The sequence below is a fragment of the Staurois parvus genome, unplaced genomic scaffold, assembly GCF_062004578.1.
Source record: "Staurois parvus isolate SC_StPar_1 unplaced genomic scaffold, SC_StPar_1.0 ptg000068l, whole genome shotgun sequence".
Lineage (NCBI taxonomy): Eukaryota > Metazoa > Chordata > Amphibia > Anura > Ranidae > Staurois > Staurois parvus.
In genome coordinates, this window is record NW_028317864.1 from 2,500,520 (window position 1) to 2,525,175 (window position 24,656).

Genomic DNA, 24,656 nt, shown 5'->3' on the forward strand with positions numbered 1-24,656 from the left:
GGCAGATTACGGGCCTGGCAGCAGCATGAGGAGGCGGTACAGGGGCCCATGGCAGAGTGGCGGAGCAGAAGCAGCTTCAATTGAAGGCCATACACAGGCCTAGGTTTAAAAGTCCCTCACAGTTAATTCCAATAACGAACTCTACTCCTCCGTGCAATCTACTTACGAGACCCTGGGCAGGTCTGGGTCCAATTTGTGGTAGAGACTGGTTTTGTTCAGCCATGCTTGAGCGAGTAATAACAGGTCTGTGCTGCCCTTTGGTGTCTGGCTTAATGCGCACAACACTGAACGTCCCAGCGTTTGTCAACGATTTGCCGTTAAGTGATGCAAACCCGCTGAACCACGTTCATGAGGAGCCGGTACAGGGGGCCATGAATCAGTATGGACCTGGCAGCAGCGTGAGCAGACGACAGAGGCACATGGCGCAGGGTGGCGGTGTAGGCAGCATTATTCTGAAGCCATACACAGGCCTAGGTTAAAAAGCGGAAGCCGTCAGCAGCGTGAGCAGACGACAGAGACACATGGCGCAGGGTGGCGGTGGATGCAGCAGTATTCGGAAGCCAAACACAGGCCTCGGTTAAAAAGCGGAAGCCGTCAGCAGCGTGAGCAGACGACAGAGGCACATGGCACAGGGTGGCGGTGGAGGCAGCAGCAATGGAAGGCCATACAGCACCCTATCACAAAATGGAACCCACCAACAGTGTAAGGAGACCTGAAAGTGGCACATGGCAGAGTCTGGCGATGAAGTCAGCAGCAATGGGAGGCCGTACAGGGACCCATGACACACTCTGGACCTGGCAGCAGCAAGAGGAGGCGGTACAGGGGCCCATGGCAGAGTGGCGAAGCGTAAGCAGCTTAAATTGAAGGCCATACAGAGGCCTATGTTAAAAAGTCCCCCCAGCAGCAGTGTGGGGAGACGACTATCAAGAGTCCAATGGCAGAGTGGCGGAGCAGAAGCAGCTTCAATTGAAGGCCATACACAGGCCTAGGTTAAAAAGTCCCCCCAGCAGCAGCGTGGGGAGACGACTATCAAGAGTCCAATGGCAGAGTGGCGGAGCGGAAGCAGCTTCAATTGAAGGCCATACACAGGCCTAGGTTAAAAAGTCCCCCCAGCAGCAGTGTGGGGAGACGACTATCAAGAGTCCAATGGCTGAGTGGCGATCCGGGAAGTCAGCGTTGTGATTGCAGATGCAATGCAGAAATTTTATGAGGTAATGCCGTGGGTGCGAAGAAGATCATATACCGTCGTACTTCCATCCATAAGACGGAACAACCTGCGAACTGGGAGCTTTATTGCCCTGACCCGCTGAGCAGCTTCTGGGATACCCAAGAGTTTGGCTTCTGTGGGGAATATGGTTGAAAACTGAAACTTAAAAGGCATGTTGACGGAAGGGCACCAGTGTCAGTGCTCCGGAGGGAATATAGCTTCAAAGCTGACACTTAAAGGTATATCGACGGTCAGAGACCACAGGAAGTGGAGCTTGCGTCTTAAATCGATTGAATGTGGCAGACGTGAAACGTCTACGGGCCGTATATGAAACGGGTTGTTCCTCTTTCTGGAATAAGTGTTGGAAATGGCCACTCTTTTTGGTGTGGCGTTTTGTCTATTTAATTCCGATAACGGACTCTACTCCTCCGTGCAATCTAGTTACGAGACCCTGGGCAGGTCTGGGTCCAATTTGTGGTAGAGACTGGTTTTGTTCAGCCATGCTTGAGCGAGTAATAACAGGTCTGTGCTGCCCTTTGGTGTCTGGCTTAATGCGCACAACACTGAACGTCCCAGCATTTGTCAACGATTTGCCGTTAAGTGATGCAAACCCGCTGAACCACGTTCATGAGGAGCCGGTACAGGGGGCCATGAATCAGTATGGACCTGGCAGCAGTGTGAGGAGACCCGAAAGTGGCACATGGCGCAGGGTGGCGGTGGAGGCAGCAGTATTCGAAAGACATACACAGGACTAGTTTAAAAAGCGGAAGCCGTCAGCAGCGTGAGCAGACGACAGAGGCACATGGCGCAGGGTGGCGGTGGAGGCAGCAGTATTCGGAAGCCATACACAGGCCTAGGTTAAAAAGCGGAAGCCGTCAGCAGCGTGAGCAGACGACAGAGGCACATGGCGCAGGGTGGCGGTGGAGGCAGCAGTATTCGTGAGCCATACACAGGCCTAGGTTTAAAACTGGAACCCAGCAGCGTGAGCAGACGACAAAGACGCACATGGCAGAGGATGGATCTGGCAGCAGTATGAGAAGGCGGTACAGGGGCCCGTGGCACAGTGTGGTGATGGGGGCTACAGCAACTGGATGCCAGAAAGTGGCCGATAGGGCTATATACTGCATGGAATTATAAAGTTGTAAAGACAGCGGCCTATAAGGCTATACACACTATAACAATCATGACTTGATTGACCATTGGCCTATAAGGCTATACACAGCATGAATATCATGACTTATTCTGAGAGTGGTTTGGAAGGCTATATACAAAAAGTAATTCATGAGCTGTCTGGACAGCGGACAATAAGTACATATATACAAATCAATTCATCAGCTGTCCAGCCAGCGGCCTCAAAGGCGACACATATAGAAAGCAATTCATGAGCTGTTCAGACAGCGGCCTCTAAGGCGACAGATATACAAAGCAATTCCCGAGGTGTTCAGGGAGCGGCCTGAACGGCTAGGTTATTACTAAATATATTTTTGTGGCCAAACATCGGCCTATAAATAGATGTCTACACAGTGACAAAAAATTATGTCGCCAGACAGCGGCCCCTAAGGCGACAGATATACAAAGCAATTCCCGCGAGCGCACAGGGCCCACAGTGTCTGAGGATGGACGTTGGCGCAGAAAGGCAGAGACCAACTGACTACATAGGTGGTTTTTATAGTACTTTATTTTGGCCTCCCTCTCAGCAGGTGTGAAAAAGGCCACCATTTTTGAACGGTAGCGAGGGTCCAACAAGGTGGACAGCCAAAAGTCATCCCTCTGTCTGATGGTTATTATTCGGCTGTCGCTACGCAAGCAACCGAGCATGCTATGGGCCATTTGTGCCAAGGAATGCGAGGGACTCCCTGCCTCCATCTCCACAGCATACTGCCACGGTGCGTCTGGGTCCTCTGTCTCCTCCTCTACCAGATGCTCCTGCTCCTCCACTCCTGTCCGCTGAGTGGAAAAACCACCCATTTCACTCAATAATTCCTGAGCACCAATGTCCTCCTCTACCTCCTCCTCTTCTTCCTGTCCTGCCCCCACAGGGGTCATGTGGCGTTGAGATCTGTGCGCCACGTCTACCGCACCCTGACCAGCCATTGTTAACAGCATTTGTTCCAGGACGTGCAACAGAGGAATGACGTCGTTCATCCCATAGTCCTGCCGACTCACGAATAGCGTGGCCTCCTCAAAGGGCCTGAGCAAGCGCAGGTGTCACGCATGAGCTGCCAATGGCTGACATCTAAGTTACACAGGGGAGTACCTTTATCCGCTTGTAACATCAGGAAATCGGTGATGGCCTTTCGCTGTTCGTAAAGGCGGTCTAACATATGTAGGGTTGAATTCCACCTTGTTGCAACGTCGCAGATCAGGCGATGCTGTGGAATTCCGTTCTGCCGCTGCAGCTCAAGGAGGGTGTGCTTTGCGGTGTAGGAATGGCTGAAATGCATGCAAAGTTTACGTGACATTTTAAGGATGTCTTGCAGTGGGATGGTGGATTTTAGGAACCGCTTGACAACCAGATTGAACACGTGAGCCATGCATGGCGCATGGCACAACCTTCCTTGACGCAGAGCAGACACCATGTTCTTTCCGTTGTCGGTCAACATGGTTCCGATTTTCAGTTTGCGCGGAGACAGCCATCTGTCGATTTCTCTGTTCATTACTTTCAGAAGTTCCTCCCCTGTGTGACTACGTTCGCCAAGGCATACCAGGTGCAGCACAGCGTGACACCGTTGCGCCCTGCACATGTGATATGCGGGTTGGGTAATGGGACTTGGCACGGGGGTGGCGGCTGAGGACACGGCGGAAGAAGAGGTGGTAGAGGCGGACATCTTTGCTGGACCAAGGACGTGCAAACGTGGAGGCAAAAGCGGCGTGACCTGTCCAAGTTGCTGGTGCGGCTGTGCCGGCACCACGTTCACCCAGTGGGCCGTAAATGACATGTACTGTCCCTGACCGTAGTTACAGCTCCACACGTCGGCGCTGCCGTGCACTTTGGCAGAGACCGACATGCTCAAAGACTGGCCCACCATCTCTTCTACATGTGAATGCAGGGCTGGCACTGCCTTTTTGGCGAAGAAATGCCGGCTTGGCACTCTCCACAGCGGCTCGGCACAAGCCATCATTTCTCGGAAAGGTGCTGAGTCCACCACTTGGAAAGGGAGGGACTGCAGCACCAGCAACTTGGACAGGAGGACGTTCAGCTTCTGCACCGTCGGGTGCGTGCTCGCAAACTGTTGTCTCTTGGAAACGGATTCCAAGAAAGACTGCTGACGGAATCCGTGAAGAGGAGTAGCAGGAGAAGGAGCATCTGAACGAGCGGAAGATGCCAACGAGCGACAACTCCCCTCAGCAGAGGTGTTGGAGCCTTGACTGGCTGATAGAGGGCGATTGACGTCGGGTGACAGAGCAAGTAACGGAGCGGGTGGTGGAGCGGGGGCTGGGGCAGGCAGAACCGCCGTATCTTTATCACGGTTTTCCCAGGCCACCGAATGGCGACGCTGCATATGCTGACGCAACGCTGTAGTCCCAACATTGGCCCCCTGGCCACGCTTGACTTTCTGGCCACATAGTCGACATACGGCTACGTTTACTTCCTCGGGCGTCTTGACGAAAAATTGCCACACCGCCGAGTAGGAAACTTTGCCCCCGCTACTCCTCACTGGCTGACTGCTACTTCCTCCGTGCACACCGGCACCACTACTGGCCGTGGTGGTAGGCTGCAGTGGAGCTGGTGCTCTACTCCGTGGCCGTTTGGCTCCACTGACACTGCTGCGACCCTGCTGCCTCCTGGGCAACCCACCGACTGTTTTGCTCGCTGGCAAGCTGGCACCCTCTTCGCCTGATAATGTGGAAGCAATAGCCTGATGACGACGAGGCTGCCAAGTGCGATCAGCCTCATCATCATCAATTAGGGTCTCCGCGTCACTACTAGCCTCCTCGGCTGCGTGTGGGTCAGGAGACAGACCTGTCTCTAGACCGGCTACCAAGCCACTCTCCTCGCCAGTACTTCTTCGCCTGGCTGCTGAAGAGGCGGATGTCTCCCCCCGTTCCTGACCGCCCTCTGTTAGCTCTTCCTCACTGTACAGTGGGGCTGAGCCCACAGCATGCGATACTTCGCTTGGTGAGGGAACACCAAAGGACAGGGGCAGGTCGAGGACACGTGATTTCAGTGGGCTTGCTCCCGGGCCATGCCAACTAACGGTTGTGTCTGACGTACCCACCGACCGTTGGCTGTAGGTGTCAGAGGTGACCTGGGAAGAGGAAGACGACCGAGTCAAACAATCGATGACGGCAGGGTTGTCGGTGGAGACACGACCGCTGGATGACACCGGGAGCACTGGCCTCTGGCTGCGACTAGTGCTGCCTCGACCCCTTCCTCTGCTGCCACGTCTGCTCGCTCCTGAAACATTGCCTCCTCTGCCACTCCTCTGCGTGTTGTCTGACATACTCTTTAATTCAATAAGCACCCCAAAAATAAAACCGGATTTAACTCTTTGAACGTACAATAGTGGTTGTGAAGCAGAAAGTCAGTTTATTGTACACAATCGGTCAATTGCAGCTTGCCGTTGGCTGGAAACTGTACGTTTAGGTCACTGGAATGCACTAATCACCCAAAAAATATTACCGCCACCCGGCGTGTATATGGATTTAACTCTTTGAACGTACAATAGTGGTTGTGAAGCAGAAAGTCAGTTTATTTTGCACAATCGGCAAACTGCAGCACCAACTGTGCACGACAGCCACCAAAAAAAAAAAGGGTGTATGTCACTTTAAATTTTCGATTCTTTGATAGCTGTGGCCCTAAGTAACGATTCTGTGTCCCTGAGTAACGATTCTGTGTCCCTGAGTAACGATTCTGTGGCCCTAAAGTCTCTGTGGCCCTAACTCTGTCCCTTAATACAGACAGGTCTGTCTCTCTTGAATGACCGGAGGCTAATGAAGAATTCTAAGATGGCCGCGATTTATAGTGCTGGCTGGCGATTGGCTAATGCGATCACATGTCATGAATGCATTATGGGTCAGCGCGCCTTGTCTGCGCGCCTTCCCAGAGATCCCCGCCCCATCTTCTCTGTCCATTTTCTCCGTGGCCACACATGTCGCCGCCATTTTTGGGAAAATTCGATTCGTGCATCCGAAGTTTGCTAATCTTCGGATTCGTCGCGAATAGAATTTTTCCAAATCTTCGGAACGAATTCCACTTCGTCATGTTCGATTCGCTCATCTCTAGTTTCAATCCATGCATCTTGTTCAGTGGTGGTTGTGTTTTAGCCTTCCTTACCTTGGCCATGTCCCTTATCACTGAACACCTTGTACTTCTGGGCACTCCAGATAGGTTGCACTTCTGGAATATGACAGCACTGGGTGATAATTGGTTCCTGGTAGCTTCATGTTTGAATCTTCTCAAATATTTGGCAGTTAATTTGAGTCTCTCAACATGTTTCTTGCGACCCTGTTGACAATTTGCAACAAAAGGTTTGATGGTTCTGTGATCACACCCCAATATCTTAGCAACTTCAAGAGTGCTGCATCCTTCTGAAAGACTTAAAAAACTAAATTTGACTTTTCCAAGTCATTTAAATCTCTTTTTGGCACATTTTGCCTGAGGAAATGCTGCTCAATAAATATGCACACCTTGATATAGGTTGTTGATCTCCTTAGGCCACATCCTCCCTCATTACACAAGTACCTATCACCCGATATGCTTCAATCCAATAAGCATTCATTTATACAGCTTGGAGTTGGACAATAGGCATGAAAATGATGATTTGGTCAAAATATTCACTTGCCTTATAAAATTGTGCAAGTGTAAATTTGAGTCGTCTGTGGATTTTGAAGTTAATGAGGATGGGGCAGGGGGAGACTCAGTTATTGGAAGGGGCAATATGGCTAGTTTAATTCCTGAAAGATATTACAGGTCATTAATAGATGGTTTACCACAGAGTCTGACCATAGAAGATACACCAGTTTTAGACAGAAAAGTGTCCCTGACACTAACAACAAATAGCAATTCCTTTCTATAGAGTCAATTCCCTAGCTTAGCCATATTTCCCCCTCCCTTCTGCCATGTCATAGTGTACTCTTCGGGGAGTGTTTAATTATTGTCTGTGCTGGCCCAGCTTTGCCATCCCTCCTCTCATCTCCCTACATACATTTTTATGTAATAGCCAGGGAAGAAATGAAGGGGGACATTTATAGTGTGTCACTTGAAAAACAGTTCTGAGCCTGCTGGAGCTCCTGATATCTCATCAAAGATGCCAGCACACCCCGTAGCAGTCTCAGGCCTTTTGTATGTGTACACATGGGTGGCATTTACAGGGAAAAAAACATCCATAAAATACATTAAATTCACATATAATCTTACAGGAATATTATTGAAATTAATGGTCTGGCGTCAGGGTCTCTATAACTGCTTCTGCGCTGCCCTATAGAAGAAATACTGCTGCATGGTGGCACAAGTGCGTAAAATCACATATATGTGGTTTTGCATTTACTGATAAGGGGTGCTTGCGCACCCTACCTGCGCCACTATTCACGGCCTCGGCTGTCAATCACCGGGTCCTGGCCGTTGATTCCTCGCTGGCACCCGGTAATTGTCGAGTATCTCTGACAGGGGAGAGCCCCCATAATGAAACACCCTACAGCACACAGTTAACCCTTTGATCGCCCCAGATAACCCCTTCCTGCCCAGTGCCATTAGTGCAGTGTCAGTGTTTATTAACACTGACCACTGTACTGGTGTGACTGGGGATGTCAGTGACACCAAGTCTGTTCCCCCCCAGTGTCAGAAAGCCAGCTGCAGTCCTGCTATAAGTCGCTGATCGCTGCCATTACTAGTAATGTAAAAAAAAAAAAATCCAGTATATATGCCGCCACTTGTAAACACTAACTTTCACGTAAACCAATTTACATGTATTGGGATTTTTTTTAGCAAAGACATGGAGCAGAATACATTTTAGCCTAAATTTATGACAAATTTGATTAACATTTTTTTATTGGATGTGTTTAATAGCAAAAAGCAAAAATATTGTTCTTTTCTCAAAATTGTCAGTCTTTTTCTGTTTATAGAGCAAAGAATAAAAACGCACAGGCGATCATATACCATCGAAAGAAAGTTCTATTTGCTGGGGGAAAAAAAGGACAAATTTAATTTGGGTGCAGCGTTGCATGACCACGCAATTTTCAGTTAAAGTAATGCAGCACCGTATCGCAAAAATGGCCTGAACAGGAAGAGGGGGGGAAATCCTCAGGAGGGCAAGTGGTTAAACTCAATTCAGGTTTACCAATGAACTCCTACAAAAGCTGAAAAATAGCAGCTTCTTAAATTGATACCTATACCCTTAAGGGTCACAGATACACATTTGCTGTCTTTATCAGGGGCGGACTGACAACTCATGGGGCCCCCAGGCAATAGGGGATCATGGGGCCCCTGTGTCCTTGCCCAAACTAAAAAAAGCCTATGAAAAAGGTACCAGGGGCATCTCATGGGGCCCCCCACTGACCCCGGGCCCTCGGACAGTGCCCGAGTTTCCAAATGGTCAGTCCGCCCCTGGTCTTTATCGAACAAGACTATTTTTAGCTGAAAAAGAAATATTAAAAAAAAAAATGCTGTCACTATGTAATTCTTCACTTTGACAACTAGATGGCAAGCTTATACAATTTTCAGAAATTCCATCCAGAGCAGTCTTCCAGTACATTTCATGCTAAGGAGTTGTCTTGCACAAGGACCTGGTGGATTTTAGTTATGCCTCTTCTTACGAATGACAGACAGAAAAATCAACACATTAGTGTATTGCTTCCCTGGTATAGTGCCAGTATAGAAGATAGAATAGTGTGCACATATTCTCTATCACCATCTCAGTCACTGTGCATTTGAGTTAATAATCTAATTCAGGACTTGTAATAAAAAGCAGCTTGAGCATAAAAGCCAATCTTGTGCCTGGTGTAGCTATATTTGTATGTATTTATTGCTCTGCGGCATACAATAGTTCTATAAACATTAAATGGGTACAATAAACTACCATACTGTAATATAGGCAGGGCTATCAGAATATCATATCACTTGTGGGCCAGTGCCTAGGGCAGCCAGGTTAGAGGGGGCAGCACCAAGCCTTTAGAATTATCATTGGGATAACTGTTCCTTTTTTCTCCCCTGTTCTGACCTTGGAACATTAGTGGCTGATTTTAAAAAAAGATAACTGTAGAGGGAAGAGGGGTGTTGAGAAGAGTCAGAAGGCTCTTTTCAGTTCACGGAAATAGAAACTATTTTTTGTCTCCTGCTTTCCCTGTGAAATATAGAAGGAATGAGAGCACCAGGGATCTGGCATGAGTCTAGTAGGTTTTTTGATGAACAACACAGTAACTCCAACATGTTTGAGGAGCTCACAACTCCCCCGCCATCATGGCTTAAAGTGATAGCAGTGAGAAAAAAAAATCTTTTTGCAGACAAAAGCATATTTCATTGTTACTTTGTGAAGGTTTTTATGGTTTCTACAATAAAGTGCTGTGAAAAAGTATTTCCCCCTTCCATATATATATATTTATATTTATTAGTGGCAGTGCAGTTTTCTGCCATGGTAAAAATCAAGGTTCTGGGAAGGCTGTCCACAAGGTTTAGGAGTGTGTCTATGGGAATGTTGGACCATTCTTCCAGAAGAGCATTTGTGATGTCGAGCACTGATGTTTTTTTTTTTCTTGGGAGAGTGCATGTGATCAGCACAGGGCCAAATCAGCACTGTCCAGGCAGAGGGTCAGGGGATTCACATTCTCCTAGACCAGAAAGAAAAAACTCCTCCTACAAGCTTTAACCAGTGCTCTGCTGAAGTCACAAGACTGCTCTAACTGCTGATGGGAAAAGGTATTTAACAGTTTATATTTACTAAAATAATTGCATTTCCATGTTCTGTGTACTGTGGGAGACCAGATATAATGAATGCAAGATCCTGGGTTTAGTAACACATTAATGCCTGCTGTAGAATGGGTTTACTGCCCTGTGTCCATTTTCCGCCCTCTTGCTCCTCTTTTTGCCCAGGGCAGCTGCCCCTCCTGCCCACCCATTGTCCAGGCCCTTGGTCAGGGTCGACAGCAACCTCTAGGTTGGCCTTCTATAAGGCAACTGTCAGGCAACTTCAACCACTTGCCGCCCCCCCACAGTACATGGGCAATGTACTGGTATATCACCCACCACACTAGTGTGCTTAGCACCCAACCTCTCTGAGCGGCCAGGGTATCATGTGATCGCTATGACCAATCATGATATTTAGGTACGCAAACTGTCATGAATGGGCTTTCATTCATGACAGCTTGATTACTGTTGTGCTGCTGTGATTGGCCCACGGCTATTCTACCTGTACCACGTAGTTAGCCATAGCCAGTCACAGCATGTCAATTGTAACTAAGCTGTCATAAATGGAAACCCATTCATGAGAGGTAAACTGATTGCTTATAACAGTGTTCTTCACTGTTAAAAGCAATAACAATGTAAAAAAATAATTACAAATCCTGGATCACCCCCTCCCAGAGTAGTACAGTGTCACTATGGTGACAGTGAACTACTCTGATGACAGGATGTATAAAAATGGTAAAATATTAAAACTAAATGGTTTACAAAAATTGAATACAAAATTTAACACACACACACACACACACACACACACACACGTCAGTATCCCTGATCACCGCCAGGTGAACAAAATCTATTTAATCCCTTTATTTTCCAAACAATTTTGACAAAAAAAAAAAAAAAACTTCAAAATACTTGCCATGCCTCTTACTAAATACCTTGGACTATCTACTTTTAAAAAAGGGGTCATTTGGGGGTATTTGTACTGTCCTATTTTACTGCCAAAGCAAGGCCTGTCAAAAAAAGAAAAAATGATCAAAAATGCCAGGTGCTAAAAATAAAAAACAGCGATGTGTGGTAATGCAAGTGTGATTAACGTTCATCATTGGGTGCTAAATTCAAAACAGGTGATGAGAATTCAAAACATTAGCCTAGCAGGGTCCAACGTTGCTCTCCATTTCATAGGCTACCCATAGTAAATTGTTACAGAACACTTGATATTTACAAAGAATAAATAATCAAAATGCATAACCTACTTTCACAGGCTTTCAGTTGTTCTGTCAAGGATAGAATATCTCTGGTCTTCATGTACATTATGATACATATATCCCCAAAAATCAAGGATATAGAATATTGTCCAAAATGGTCGACAACTTGCCCTCTATATTGCACAACAATTTGGGGTAAGCGCCCATTCTCCATCAAGCACTAGTCCTCACGGCAATATTGTTTGTCCTTTAGAAGAGCACACAAGAGGGATGATTCAAGCTCTCTCCATAAGATCTTGCTTTGCTCCTGTACTAATGAACTCACTGGAGATTTCACTCTTTTTACAAATAAGAACTTATTGACTCTATCAAAGATAAGGTGACCAGATTTCAGGGGTGGACTGACCATTTGGAAACTCGGGCACTGCCCGAGGGCCCGGGTTCAATAGGGGGCCCCATGAGATGCCCCTGGTACCTTTTTCATAGGCTTTTTTGAGTTTGGGCAAGAACACAGGGGCCCCATGATCCCCTATTGCCCGGGGGCCCCATGAGTTGTCAGTCCGCCCCTGCCAGATTTTCAAAATTAAATGCAAAGACACTCAACTGACCATACCCACTTTTATTAGGGGCAGGGCAGAGTGGGGAAGGGGGGGGGGGATATAATAGCAGCACATGAAGCACGCTACATAAAATGTTTGGTTGTAGTCAAATTGTACTATTGTTGGGAGGTGACACAAAAGGGTATGCTTTATTAACACCTTAGCCTACCTTGCTCTGGGTCAAGAGTGCATGAGATGCATAGTAAAGAGGCCAAAAGTAAGTAAGGTACTTTAGGAGTGCCTTCCAAACAAAATTCTTCACTCCTCCCAATACAATCCCCCAAAAACCCCCATAACATAAACGACCAACACAAATTCCCCCCTCCCTGAATTGTACCCACCGGACCTTGGCATGGTATTGCTGGTGAGTCCCTACAGTCCACTATCTACTAGTGAATTACCTCCCCATAAAAAATAAAAAAAAAAACACTACACAAGCAGAGAGGGAGAGGGAAGGGACCAGGTAGACCTTTCGGCATCAGCATGTGACATCATCAATACCCTGGACACAGCTGGAAGCAGAAACACCCCTCCACTCCTTCACCCTTTTCCAGACCATTCACAGAAATGTTTCTAAGACAGATTAGCCTGTAGTCACCTGGGCCAGGGACACCATTATTAAAGCTGGAAAGAAATCAGGGACATATTCTTGTAACTAGGGACGAAATTGGGGACACTTTCTCAGGGAAAACAGCTCTCTAAAATTTAGGACTGTACCCAGAAACCAGAGACGTCTGGTCACCATAATCAAGGATGGTCTTCAGGCCATGTATGATTATCATTCTTACATATTGTAGGTATCAAGAAGTCTTTCCTCATTTGACCCTGGGATGTATTAAAATATAATTATATAGTGCCTGAACTTATAACACTCTATCAATATAAAAATGTAGTATGAATTAGCCATGTCCAGATAATGGAATGGGTAGATTGTTTCCAAGCATGTAGTGTATCACACTTGGCAATGTATATGTACATTTAGATTTCTGCACCATAAATATCCAGCTTATCATGCCATCAAGGAATGTTCTCCAAATCATAAGGCAAGATACTTGATTGGATCTTATGCATTTGTGCTGCACAAAAAAAAACAAAAAAAAAACAGTCAATCAGGTGAAGGCCACCATTCCAGACTAGCAAATTAGACTTTTCCTTAACCACTTCTTCTCTGGACACTTTCACCCCCTTCCAGTCCAGGCCAATTTTCAGCTTTCAGCGCTATCACACTTTGAATGACAATTGCACAGTCATACAACACTGTACCCATATGATTTTTTTAGCATTTTTTTGAGACAGATAAAACTTTATTTTGGTGGTATTTATTCGCCACTGGGATTTTTATTTTTGTGCTATATAAATGAAAAAGGCCAAACATTTTTTTGTAAAAAAGTATTTTTCTAATAAAATGTTCCAAATAAATAATCTTTCTTCATAAATCATGGCCAAAATGCATTCAGCAAACTTTTTAGTAAAATAAATAAGCCAAAATAGTTTAAAAATCAAAAATTATAATTTTTCAAAAAACTTTTTTTATATTACTTATGGTTTGTTAAACATACTGTCACTCTAGCAGTAGTGTCACCATAGTGACACTGTACTACTTGTGGGGAGTGAAGAAGATACTTTTTTCTTTTTTTTTTTCTTCAAGGATTGCTTTTTACACCCATGAAGGCTGTAAAAACAATTATTTCTCCTCCTCTCTGGCTGCATTCTTGCAGCCATTGAGAAATACTGTGAGAGCTGTGATTGGTCACAGCTTGTCACATGGTACAAGGCTGTTGTGAATAGCCTTGTACCATGTGACCTCTGTGATCATTCACAGATTTCCCACGTAGTAAGCAATTATGTCAGGAAGTGAAATCTTGTTTACTACTGTTCATGTGATCAGCCAATCAGTTATCACATGAATTGGAACCTCACACAGAGGTCCCGTACAGCGATCAGTGTACACACAGGTGACTTTCCTTCCAGCCGTTTATCTACATGGGCCGGACAGAAAGTGGACCAGAACTCAAAAAGTGAAGCTTTGCCATTTGTGCCTGGAAATCTGTCTTGAATTCCTTCCTGGTATGTGAGTGTGCCTAGGCACTCTTGTACTAGCTACATATCTGTAGTGTGAAATCATCTAAGGCACTGCTGCCTATGACTGCAGGTCTCAGGAGATTTGGGGTGACATTTGGTGATGGTACTACTGTGCTGCTCACTGTTTTTTTTTGCTGGAGAGAAATCTGCAATGTAAGGATCTCCCTGCTTCTGCTTCATTCATTCTGTGGATCTACAGTTGCAAGAAAAAGTATGTGAACCTCTTGGGATTACGTGGAGTTTTGCATGAATTGGGCATAAAATGTGCTCTGAACGTCATCTAAGTCACAACAATAGAAGAACACAGTCTGCTGAACATAATACTACACAAACATTAGATGTTGCCATGGTTTAATTGCACATAACATGTAAACAATCACAGTGCAGGGAGGAAAAAGTATGTGAGGCCCTAGCTTAATGACTTCTCCCAGAGCTAATTGGAGCCAGGAGTGAGCCAACCTTGACTCCAATCAGTGTGATGATATTGGATGTGTTGCTGACAGCTGTCCTGCACTTAAAACACACACACCTGTTTTGGGTTTACTGGTTTCAAGAAGCACTGTCTGATGTGAACCATGCCTCGCAGAAAAGAGCTCTCAGAAGAACTACGATCAAGAATTGTTGACTTGCATGAAGCTGGAAAGGGTTACAAAAGTATCTCCAAAAGTCTTGATGTTCATGTGTCCACGGTAAGACAGACTGTCTACAAATGGAGAAAGTTTAGCACTGTTGCTACTCTCGCTAGGCGTGGTCGTCCTGTAAAAATGACTGCAAGAGCACAGCGCAGAATGCTGCATGAGGTAAAGAAGAATCCCAGAGTGTCAGTTAAAGACCTACAGAAATCTCTGGCACATGCTAATATTTTTGTTGACACATCTACAATAAGGAAAACATTAAACAAGAATGGAGTACATGGGAGGACACCACGGAGGAAGCCATTGCTGTCCAAAAAGAATATTGCAACACGTTTGAAGTTTGCAAAAGAGCACCTGGATGTTCCACAGCACTACTGGCAAAATATACTGTGGACAGATGAAACCAAGATTGAGTTGTTTGGGAAGAACACGCAACACTATGTGTGGAGAAAAAAAGGCACAGCACACCAACATCAAAACCTCATCCCCACTGTAAAACATGGCGGAGGGAGCATCATGGTTTGGGGCTGCTTTGCTGCCTCAGGGCCTGGACGGATTGTTGTCATTGATGGGAAAATGAATTCCAGAGTTTATCAAGACATTTTGCAGGAAAACGTACGACCATCTGTCTGCCAACTGAAGTTCCGCAGAGGATGGGTGATGCAACAGGACAATGACCCAAAACATACAAGTAATTCAACAAAACAATGGCTACAACAGCACAGAATACGCCTTCTGGAGTGGCCCAGTCAGAGTCCTGACCTCAACCCGATTGAAATGCTGTGGCATGACCTTAAGAGAGCGATTCACACCAGACATCCCAAGAATATTGCTACACTGAAATCGTTTTGTGAAGAGGAGTGGTCCAAAATTACTCCAGATTGTTGTGCAGGTCTGATCTGCAACAACAGGAAACGTTTGGTTGAGGTTATTGCTGCCAAAGGAGGGTCAACCAGTTATTAAGTCCAAAGGTTCACATACTTTTTCCTCCCTGCACTGTGAATGTTTACATGTTATGTGCAATTAAACCAAGGCAACATCTAATGTTTGTGTAGTATTATGTTCAGCAGACTGTGTTCTTCTATTGTTGTGACTTAGATGACGTTCAGAGCACATTTTATGCCCAATTCATGCAAAACTCCACGTAATCCCAAGGGGTTCACATACTTTTTCTTGCAACTGTATGTTCCTATACCTCTCCTGATGATTATTGAACATTCCTCCCCCTGTCATCAGATCACCGGTTCTCAAAAGGACAGACTGTACAGCACAAGGAATGGTTAGTAGTGGGGGAACAGATTATCTGCAGGAAGGCCACAAGCAACAAGGGTGATTAGTCCTTTGCCCTCTGCATGTCAATTTTGAAAAAGTGGCCAAAAGAAGTGCAAGACCCATTATGTTTTTTTAATCTGTAGCTGCAAAACTTGTTACTTGTACTGTGTTCAGGGGTGTATTTATCACAAGGCAAAAAGGCATTTGCCTGGGGTGGCATATTTTGGTGGGAGGGGGCAGCACTGCCCCTTGGAAGAAGGGATGGAAGAAGGGACACACGCAGCATGGGGACCTGGTGGGTTCCGAGAGATGCTGTGGGTTTCATGACGGTGTATGCAGAGCCTGATTCTCGTTCCTGGGGATGTCCGGAGCTGTGAAGGTGAGTGTCTCTCTCTCTCTTGCCATGGGTGATGGTGGCTAGTGTATGGGGAGCAGTGGTAGTGGAATGCTCGGGTGGAAGGCATGGGTGCTCATAGTCAATGTCAGGCTCCAATTTTTGTGTTGCCTAGGGCAGCACAAAACCTAAATACACCACTGACTGTGTTCCCATATGTTTTGGCACAAACTAAAATGTGCATGTTAGCATGTCACATTAAGGTGCCATTGAGAATAGCACCGCCGCTTGTCTGCATGTGTGTTTTCTGTGCATTGTAGGAACACGTGATTTTGAACATGTTCCTGTAACCCATGAATGTGAACCTAGCCTTAGACCAGGGTTTACCCTTGCTTAGTATTAAATATGTGCCATGGAGGTGATATCATTGAGGGACACGAATACGCTGCATATAATCATTTTTTGGATATTGATTTTTTTTTTTTAAACACACAACTGTATTGGAGGTTAAAGCAGAACTAAAGGACCAAAACACTCACCTGAGCTGCAATGGCCCAAAGCCAGCAAGGTCACTCGCCACACCTTCTCATCGGGTTTTCTGGGTTCTAGTTTTCAGCTGTTTTGATTGACTGGTGCAGGATGGCATCTGTCTGGCTCAGCTCAATGTACAATCCACAGGGGATTGCAAATAGGCAGATAAGTGTTTTTTATTACAAAAGAGACATTACATGTCTCTTCTGTGGTAAAAAACATGCCTGTTCACAATTTTTCATTTATTCCTTCAGTTCCACTTTAACCATTTTAAACGTTTGGATGATAAATATATATATAGTGATACGGAGGATTCTTAGCTCAGCGGAAAAAGCATTTTTAAGTGAGTTTATGCCAGACAGGAACTAAAATTAAGGGCCTGGTAGCCCACTGTTATTAAACAGTAACTGAAAAGTCATTTCGACATAAAGTTTCCCACATAGGAGGTTTCAACTTCACTCAAAATAGACAATAAAAATGCCAAACCACCTGGCTCATTGGTTAGCAGTACCTCTGCTTGGCTTGGTCTCCCAGACCACTCAGCCATTCAGGCTCTCAGCCTAGGTGATAGCTCCTTGCTGTTCAGGCCCCACATGGCCTCTTGACAGAGTTTTCCCTGTACCTCAGCTTGCTTCCTGCAGAGACTCACAGATTCCCTCCAGCCTCTTGGACTCACTGGCCTTTTCGGCTTCCTCCAACCTTCTCTTGGTCTCCCAGACTCTTGTAACTGGCCAGACTTTCCCAGTCCTTGGGCCCAGAATCCCCCTCACAAGGGTTGTAGTCTCCACCAGGCACTTCCAGCTCTCCTGACAAGGCTCTGTCTTCAGGCTTGCACTGCTATTCCATCTCCACCACTAAATGCTCTCACCAGCCCATCGTTATAAGGGCTGTGTGCACCTGGGCACACACCCTGCTGGTTGTCCACAACACCCAGACACAGAGTTGGAGAATCCATCCCACCCAAGACTCTTAGGAATCTCCAAACTACAGAGCCCCATCCAGCAATACCCAGATCCAGAGAAAACTGCACAAGCAGTTTTCTCTACTTCAAATCTATGCTCTGTAGCATTGCACTAAGCAGACATGCAAACTCAGTGTGAGGCTGTCTCACTATGAAAATTGCCAGGAAAAAGACACAGTCACATAATATACATATACACACACTTCTGCTCAAAGATGGCACTCCCTGGCAGAAATCATTCAATTTTGGCATTGATATTGAAAATATGGCATTGATATTGAAAATATGACTGATCAGGCCAAAAAGCTGTCTTTTATTTAAGGATAGTGATCATATTTATTATCACATAGCTGTTTGGCTCCTTTTTAAATCATAATGATAACAAATCACCCAAATGGTCCTGATCAGCATACACTGGAATGTTTGGCCTTGCTGCAGACACACAAGGTGACACACAAGGGTAAAAAAAAGGCAATTAAAAGGTTAATTTCTCACATATGTGGCTTTTTAAATTGCAATTAGTGTCTGTATAAATAGTCAATTAGTTTATTAACTCTCTCGTGGATGCACTGAGCAGGTTAGATACTGAGCCATGGGGAACAGAAAAGAACTGTTAAAACACCTGCATATATAGATAAAGAAACGTTATGAAGATGGAAAAGGGCGAAAATAGATATCCAAAGCCTTGAATATGCCAGTCAGTACTGTTCAATCACTTCTTAACAAGTGGAAAATTAAGGGATCTCCTGATACCAAGCCAAGGTCAGGTAGACCAAGAAAGATTACAGCCACAACTGCCAAAAGAATTGTCTGGGATTCAAAGAAAAACCCAAAGGTAACCTCATGAGAAATACATGCTGCTCGGGAAAAAGATGGTGTGGTTGTTTCAAGGAGCACATTACAATGATACCTGAACAAAATTTAGCTGCGTGGTCAAGTTGCCAAAAAGAAGCCTTCAATGCACCAATGCAACAAAAAAGCCTGGTTACAATATGCCCAAGAACACCATTACACGCCTCACAGCTTTTTTCACACTGTAATCTGGAGTGACAAAACCAAAATAAAGTTTTATGGTCACAACCATAAGAGCTATGTTTAGAGAGGGGTCAACAAGGCCTATAGCGACAAGAATACCATCTCCACTGTGAAGCATGGAGGTGGGTCACTGATGTTTTCAGTGCGTGAGCTCTAAAGGCACACAAAATCTTGTGAAAATTGATGGCAAGATGAAAGCAGCATGTTATCAGCAAATACTAGCAGACAATTTGCATTCTTCTGCATGAAAACTGCGCATGGGACACTCTTGGACTTTCCAGCATGACAATGACCCTAAGCACAAGTCCAAGTTGATGGTTCAGTGGTTACAGCAGAAAAAGGTGATGGTTCTTGAGTGGCCATTACAGTGGCCATTACAGTCTCCAGTACTTAATATCATCAAGCCACTCTGGGGAGATCTCAAACATGGGATTCATGCAAGACGACCAAAGACTTTGCATGACCTGGAGACATTTTGCCAACACAAATGGGCAGCTATACCATCTGCACAAATTTGGGGCCATGTGGACAACTATTATAATAGACTGCATGCTGTCATTGATGCTAAAGGGGGCAATACACAGTATTAAGAACTACAGTGGGGCAAAAAAGTATATACATGGCCCCATTCATTCTGTCATGTACATGGATCAGTCATCCTGGTCCCTTTGCGGAGAAACAGCCCCAAAGCATGATGTTGCCACCCCCATGCTTCACAGTAGGTATGGTGTTCTTTGGATGCAACTCAGCATTCTCTCACCTCCAAACACAACGAGTTGTGTTTCTACCAAACAGTTCTACAGTATTTTGGTTTCATCTGACCATATGGCATTCTCCCAATCCTCTCCTGGATCATCCAAACGCTCTCTAGCAAACTTCAGACGGGCCTGGACATGTACTGGCTTAAGCAGGGGGACACGTCTGGCACTGCAGGATCTGAGTCCCTGGCGGCGTAGTGTGTTACTGATGGTAGCCTTTGTTACGTTGGTCCCAGCTCTCTGCAGGTCATTCACTAGGTCCCCCCGTGTGGTCCTGGGATTTTTGCTCACCGTTCTTGTGATCATTTTGACCCCACGGGGTGAGATCTTGCGTGGAGCCCCAGATCAAGGGAGATTATCAGTGGTCTTGTATGTCTTCCATTTTCTAATTATTGTTCCCACAGTTGATTTGTTCACACCAAGCTGCTTGCCTATTGCAGATTCAGTCTTCCCAACCTGGTGCAGGTCTACAATTTTGTTTCTGGTGTCCTTCGACAGCTCTTTGATCTTCACTATAGTGGAGTTTGGAGTGTGACTGTTTGAGGTTGTGGACAGGTGTCTTTTATACTGATAACAAGTTCAAACAGGTGCCATTGATACAGGTAATGAGTGCAGGACAGAGGAGCCTCTTAAAGAAGAAGGTACAGGTCTGTGAGAGCCAGAAATCTTGCTTGTTTGTAGGTGACCAAATACTTATTTTCCACCATAATTTACAAATAAATTCTTTCCAAATCAGCCAATGTGATTGTCTGGATTTTTTTTCTCATTTTGTCTCTCATAGTTGAGGTCTACCTATGATGCCAATTACAGGCCTCTCTCATCTTTTTAAGTGGGAGAACTTGCACAATTGGTGGCTGACTAAATACTTTTTTGCCCCACTGTAAGGGTATGCAGACTTGTGAACAGGGCACATTTCATTTGTTTACAGTGCATCCAGAAAGTATTCACAGCGCTTAACGTTTGCCACATTTTTTTATGTTACAGCTTTATTCCAAAATGGATTAAATTCATTTTTTACATCAACATTCTACAAACTAAACCCCATAATGACAATGTGAAAGAAGTTAATTTTGAAATCTTTGCATCTTTTAAAAATAAAAAAAAACCACATGTACAAAAGTATTTACAGCCTTTGTCATGACACTCAAAATCGAGCTCTGGTGCACCCTGTTCCCACTGATCATCCTTGAGCTGTTTCCACAACTTGATTGGAGTCCACCATAAGAAAAAAAAAAGAAATGGGTTTAGCCTGCTGTGTTCTTTAAAAATGGTACATACTGTATATTACCAATTCTACGAAAGTATGCTATATATTTTTTTTTTCTTTTAAAGTAAAAAGGTTTGTACTTTGACAAACGTCAGTTGGTGCTGCAGTACTTTATTTTCTTATTTTATAAAGGCAATAAAAAACTGACAGACGTTCTTACCCATCACACTCAACTAAAATTCCTTGAAAATGTGTAGAAAATTATGTTTTTGTAACAAATATGGAGTTTCAGTGTAAGAGCCGCCTTATACATTATTAACCAGTTGCCACCTCATCCCTCCGGGTGGACACTGTTTGGTGTCCTTCCAGGCGCACTGTGCCTGCCTGCAAGGCCGCGCAGCGGCGCGATCTATCACCAGTCGTGTACCTCGGACATGGCCGATGACAAATCTGTGTACCGGCCCCCTTGCCAGTACCATGTGACCTGCTGTGACCAATCACAGCAGGTCACATGACAGTTGTATACAATGGATGACTTCCTTTCATGCCATCCATTGTATACAAGTGTGGCTAGCTGTGAATGGTCACAGCGATCACATGCACAAGCTAGGCCAATCACAGCCCAGCTGTGTCATGTGATTAGCTGTGGCCAAATCACAGCTAAGCACAAAAAAAAACCCTGAATGAATCGATTTCATTCAGGTAAATGCTTGCTTATAGCAAAGAAATTCTTTGTTATAAGCAAATTGTGTAAAAAAAAAAACCTGATCACTTCCCCAAAGTAGTACAATGTTACTATGGTAACATTATACTACTTTGGTCATAGTGAAATATGAAAAAAAATCTTAAAAAAAGAAAAAAATGTAGTAAAAAATTAAAAAAATTAAAAAACGATCAACTTTTTTTTTTTCGTACTGTCACCAGTCAGTGTCCCTGATCACCGCCATGCCAGTTATATGATGATGCTGTACTGCACTGGTGACAGTATGTAAAAAAAAAATAGTGAAAATAATTTTTTTAATTTCTTCATTTCTGAAAAATTATCCCCCAAATGACCCTTTTTTCAAAGTAGACAGTCCGACGTACTTCATAAGAGGCATGGCGAGTTTTTTGAAGTTGTAATTTTTTTGTCATATCTGTACTGTTCTGACATTCTTGGACCTCAAGAAATTAGATTGGCCATCAGTACTTCAGGATTGATCAATTTTCAGATCTATATCATAGATTGTGAACTCTATAACTTTCCTACAAACTAAATAATACATCCTAATTTGGGTTATTTTCACCAAAGACATGTAGCAGAATACATCTCGGCCTAAATTTATGAAAAACAATTATTTATTTGCAAACTTTTATAACAGAAACAAAGAAAAACGTGGTTTTTTTTTCAAGATTTTTGGTCTTTTTTTGTGAATTTAGCAAAAAATAAAAACCCCAGCGATGATTAAATACCACCAAAAGAAAGCTCTAGTTGTGTGAAGAAAATGATAAAATTTTAGTTTGGGTACAATGACTGCGCAATTGTCATTCAAAGTGTGAGAGCGCTGAAACCTGAAAATTTACCTGGGCAGGAAGGGGGTAAAAGTGTCCTGTATGGAAGCGGTTAAATAGTAATTGGGGCGAAGGGTGTCCATTGTAGTACCATTACCCACAATTCCAGATGCACTAAAGCTACCCATACAGTACATGGACTGAATGTCATTCGTTTCCTGCTGAATACCGAAAATGAATGCAGCTCAGTTTACACTGAGGCATAGATCCTCTGTGCTGGGATGACTACACTTCTGTGAATGTGCAGAAGTGACGCCATTGTGCACCTGGCAATAAAGGTGGCCACAGCAGAGCACCTAGAAGAAGCCAGGTAGAAAATGTTGGCGAGGGAAGACAAACCTTTGAAGGAAAGGTAACTAGTGTGGACTTTAGCTCTGCTTTGAAATATAACTAAAGGCAAAAATGTTTTTGGACAGAGTGGAGAGGGATTAGAACTCCTGTGAGGTTTTTATTGCTATCTGTGTCCCACAGTTCACAGTTAGGGAGATTCAGCCCCTATTTGTTTTGTTTGCCATTATCACTGAAAATTAAAGAAATTCTCAAATTTTGGGTTGTCAGCAGAACAGGAGTGCAGGGGAAATCTTCCAATGGGGATGCTAGTTTTGGTGACCACCATGGATTGCCTTACTTTGGAGAGATTTTCTCTAACATCCTCTATTGGCTATAGGACAGGAAGTGAAGAAAAATCTCCCCAATGGGACACAGATGGGAAAACAAACAAACAAGAAGAGTTATAACCCTCCCTTACTCTATCCAAAATTAAAAACAAAGTTTTGCCTTTAGTTCTAGACTTTTCTCCATGACTCAACTGAGGCTGAACACTTGGAATGAATCATTCTGTGGGGAACAAAGAATATCTTGTTAAGTATACAGATTTTCTATCATAGTGGGAAATCTCTGAATGCAGTAATGAGCAGTGTGTGGACTTGTTATCACTCACACTTATACTTCCCATTGATCACAAGGGATCAATCCCCAAGTGCAGATGAAACCTGTCTATAAACTGTTAAAGCTATTCAGCACGCACCACATCAAAGTCAGAAAAGTTCCTAATTGTATTTTAATTTAAGTTCTATGGTCACATCATGAACTCTCCTTTCATAACATCAGCATTGTAATAACAATACAAACAACAGCTACACTATATTGCCAAAAGTATTGGGTCGCCTGCCTTTACACGCACGTGAACTTTAATGCCATGCAAGTCTTAGTCCGTAGGGTTCAATATTGGGTTGGCCCACCCTTTGCAGCTATAACAACTTCAACTCTTTTGGGAAGGCTGTCCACAAGGTTTAAGCAGTGTGTCTATCGGAATGTTTGACCATTCTTCCAAAAGCGTGTGAGGCCAGGCGTGTGAATTTGTGAGGTCAGGCACTGATGTCGGACGAGAAGGCCTGGCTCGTAGTCTCTGCTCTAGTTCATCCCAAAGGTGTTCTATCAGGTTGAGGTCAGGACTCTGTGCAGACCAGTCAAGTTCCTCCACCCCTAATTCGCTCCTCCATGTCTTTATGGACCTTGCTTTGTGCACTGGTGCGCTGTCATGTTGGAACAGGAAGGGGCCATCCCCAAACTGTTCCCACAAAGTCAGGAGCATGAACTTGTCCAAAATGTCTTGGTATGCTGATGCCTTAAGAGTTCCCTTCACTGGAACTAAGGGGCCAAGCCCAACCCTTGAAGAGTAACTGCACACCATAACCCCCCCTTCACCAAACTTTACCCTTGACAAAATGTATTCAGTCAAGTACCATTCTCCTGACAACCGCCAAACCCAGACATGTCCATTGGATTGCCAGACAGAGAAGCGTGCTTTACACCACTGCATCTGCCGCTTTGCATTGCACTTGGTGATGTAAGGCTTGGATGCAGCTGCTCGGCCATGGAAACCCATGAAGCTCTCTGCGCACTGTTGTTGTGCTAATCTGAAGGACACACAGACTTTAAAGTTCTTTAACTATTGACTCTGCAGACAGTTGGCGACTTCTGCGCACTGTGCGCTGCAGCATGAGTTGACCCCGCTCAGTCATTTTACATGGCCTACCACTTTGTGGCTGAGTTGCTGTTGTTCCCAGTTGCTTCCACTTTGTTATAATACCACTAACAGTTGACTGTGGAATATTTAGTAGCAAGGAAATTTCATGGATGGACTTATTGCACAGGTGGCAACCTATCACAGTACCACGCTTGAATTCACTGAGCTCCTGAGAGCGACCCATTCTTTCACAAGAGTTTGTAGAAGCAGTCTGCATGCCTAGGTGCTTGATGTTATACACTTGTGGCCATGGAGGTGATTGGAACAGCTGAATCCAATGATTTGGAGGGCTGGCCCAATACTTTTGGTAATATAGTGTATATTTGACAATCCAATATAATCTTACTTGAAAAATCTCCTTTCATGTTTTGAGTTCTGCTTGTCTCTTGTCCATCTGTTTCCACAACT